The sequence below is a fragment of the Dasypus novemcinctus genome, chromosome 12 (assembly GCF_030445035.2).
Source record: "Dasypus novemcinctus isolate mDasNov1 chromosome 12, mDasNov1.1.hap2, whole genome shotgun sequence".
Taxonomy (NCBI): domain Eukaryota; kingdom Metazoa; phylum Chordata; class Mammalia; order Cingulata; family Dasypodidae; genus Dasypus; species Dasypus novemcinctus.
The window spans coordinates 96,869,734-96,873,402 of record NC_080684.1 but is presented as its reverse complement, the minus strand read 5'-3'; positions in this window follow the sequence as shown (position 1 = coordinate 96,873,402).

Sequence of the window (3,669 nt, the reverse complement as noted above, 5' to 3'; positions counted from 1 at the left end):
TGCTCAGAAACTTAAACTCTTCAGGTTGTTTCTATGCTGGTGAAGCCCTGAAACCCAGCAGATACTCAGCCAGCTTCTACTCTCCAGGTCTTCAGGCCTGTCCTGGACAATTAACAAAATGATGACGGACCAGCCCCAGCCCAAAAGCAAGGAGTACCTTCAACTGCAAGCAAAATAATTCCATTCCTCTGTCCCATAATATCCACATGCCTTCTCAGCCTGAAGAAGAGTGGATATTGTTACAAAGGCCTCAAGTTTGAGGAATGAAGAAAAATAAGGGGAATGGGAAGCTCAACTGATAGAGCATCCATCTACCATATGGAGGGTCCAGCGTTTGATCCTCAGGGCCTCCTGACCCATGTGGTGAACTGGCCCACGTGCATTGCTGCCGTGTGCAAGGAGTGCCGTGCCACACTGGGGCGTCTCTCACGTAGGGGTGCCCTATGCACAAGGCGTATGCCCCATAAGGAGAGCTGCCCCACGTGAAAAAAGCACAGCCCGCCTAGGAGTGGTGCCACACACACGGAGAGCTGACTCAGCAAGATGATGCAACAACAAAAAAGAGACACAGTTTCCCAGTGCTGCTGGATAATGCAAGCAAATGCAGCAAATGGACACGCAGCAAATGGACACAGAGCAGACAATGGGGGGGACGGGGAGAGAAATAAATAAAATAAATCTTAAAAAAAATAAATAAGGGGAGAGTATAACTGATAGCTAAAGCAGATTTTTGTTATTGTAGTTGTTGTCTTGTGTTACCTAACATGAAAAATTGATATAAAAATAAAATTTTAAAAAGAAAAATATGATATCTGCACAACACAAACAATAAACTCTCATCTAAAACATGGACTATAGTTAATAGTACAATTATAAAAAAATATTCTTTCATCAAAGTTACCACATTAATGCAAGGTTTTAATAATGGTGGGGTGGGGCCTATGAGAACTCCATATTTCCTGCATTTTTCTGTAGACCTATATTTTCTCTAGTAAAAAAATTATACTTAAAAAATTGTGGTCAGGGAGGGGGTGGGATATATGGGAATCCCCAAAATATTTGATATAACATTTATGTAAACTAAAGCTTCTCTAACAATAAAGAAAAAAATGGTGGGCTGCGAAGGTGACATTTGACTAGCCTTCTGAAAGAGGTGAAGGGTCCAGTCATGCAGATATCTGGGATAATAAAGTTATGGCAGAGGGAGTAGCCAGTACAAAGGCCATGAGGTTGGACAGTGTTTGGTGTGTTCAAGAATCCATGCAGCCCAGCTTGGCTGGGACAGAGGGAGCAAGGGGAGAGTGGGAGGGGCTGAGGGTAGAGAGTGGGAGGGGCTGAGGTGAGGAAGGGCAGCCCTGTGGCTGGCCCTGCAGATAATTGTAAGGACTTTAGCCTTTACTCTGAGTCATACAGGATGATAACAGAAGGGTTCTTTGTTTGTTTTTTAGGAGGTACCAGGGATTGAATCCAGGACCTTGTACATGGGAAGCAGGCACTCAACCACTGAGCTATACCCACTCCCAGAAAGTTTTAATTGGAAGGGTGACATAATTCGACATAGGTTGATAGGATCACTTGGCTTCTGAGGTGAGAAAAGAAGGTAAGGGATGAGGTGGTTAGACCCTCATGTGCCCCCAGGAGCCTCACCTCCCATGTTCATGGTCTTGTGTGGATGGGACCTGTGACTCGATTTTAACCAGTAGAACATGGCAAAGATGATGGAATGCCATGATATGTAAGACTGTAAAACCAATCTTGCAAAGGACTCAGTAGCCATGTGGCGAATGCCCACTGTTTACATTTCCTAGTCTTCCAAAATAAATACTATGAAATGGGTTGGTTCAAACAATGGTAATTTATTTGCTTTTGGTTTGAGACTGGGAAAACATCCAAATCAAGGCACCATCAAGGTGATGCTTTCTTCCCAAAGACTGTGACATTTTGGGCTGGCTGCTGGTGATCCTTGGTCCTTTGTCACATGGCAAGCCGCATGGCAGCCTCTTCTGGCCTCGTCCTTTTCCTCTGGGTTCTGCTGGTTTCAGCTTCTTGCTGCTCCTTCTGAGGCTTTTTTTCTCAGAATTTCCATCTCTTATAAAGGACTCCAGTAATAGGACTAAGACCCATTCTGATTGCGGTGGGACATACCTTCTTGATTGAAGCAACCCCATCAAAAGGCCCTACTTACAGTGAGTTCATAGCCACAAGATTGGATTAAATTTAGGAACTTGTTTCTCTGGGGTACGTAGTGCTTCAAACCATCACACGCACATAGCCAGGAACAGGGCAGCCAACAGCCAGCAAGAAACTGAGGCCTTCGGCAACTGCATCCTGCTAACGACTATGGGAGCTGAGAGCATGCCCTTACCCTGTCAAGCCACAGGTGAGACTGCAGCCCTGGCCAACACCTTGGTTGCAGCCTTTTGAGACCCTGAAATTGAGAACACAGCTAAGTTGTGCCCAGACCCCTGACCCATAGAAACAGTGAGATAATCAACGTGCAATGTGCTGCTAAGTTTGTGGTATTATTGCTGTGCAGCAATAGATAATACAGAGAACAAGAACAAACAGTGAGACCAGTGAGAAGGCACTGTGTGACCCCAGGCGAGGGAGGGCAGTAGCTTGGGCTGAGGGGCCTCGGGGGAAGAGGGGAGAGAGATGTGGAAGTGGAAGAAGGAATCCAAGTTGATGTCTGCTGAAGGACTTGTTGCTGGATTGCTCATGGGTACACCAGGCAGGGAGCCAAGCATTTCACACAAATGACTTCGTTCAATCTCTCCCTTACCCTTGAAGGTGGGTTGCATCTCTTTTTCACAAACGAGGAAAGTTCCTTTGATGAACTTAGCCAAAGTCGCTCATCTACTAAGTGGCAGGCCCAGACTCTGGAGCCTCTCTACCTCCCAGGGAGACCCTGAAAGGCTGGGCATGCAGGAGGCCTTCCCTACAGCCCCCTCCCCCTCCCCCTGCTCCTGCTAAGAAGTAGCCAGACAGGGCAGAGCGAGCCAGAGCTGGACTCCTTTTCACTCTTCGTAAAAGAAGCCACTTAACTTTGTTCATCTCCTTCTGGAACTCTTGTCCAAAGGGAAGAGAAGGACACTTACTGTACTGTGTCTGCTCTAATTTTACTCCCTGGTTCCTGATTCCTCTGCCTCCAGCTCAGACAGCTCTGGACACATCTATCACGTCCCGTTGTCCCCACCACCCCATGACCTACATTTGTGCTCTTCAGCACATCTATTCCTTTAATAGTCTAGTCACTTCTAAACTGTTAAACTCTTACCCATCCTTCAAGATCCATTTCAAATGATCCTTCTGTGAGCATGCCTTCTTTTCCCTGGACAGAGTTCATCACTTTCCACTTATTCCTCTGTACTCCCTAGAACTTTCCTTGTTCTTGATTGCGTTTGAGTCCTCCCTTTATCCCCAGTGTTTGGCACACAATCTGGTGGGTGCTTTGTGTCTGTTCTATGAATGGATGAGAGAGTGGACAAATGCACAAAGGCACCTCCTCCCCCTGAGTGCTGTCTTTTACCTGGCCACTGTCTCCGAGGGGTGGCCCGCACAGCCATCTGAGCTAACAGAGCCCTGTGTATAATGATTGCCATGGCAACTCCAATGAACAGCAAGGGAGGGCTGCTCCCTAGCAACCAGCCATTGATCTTCACCAGTAGT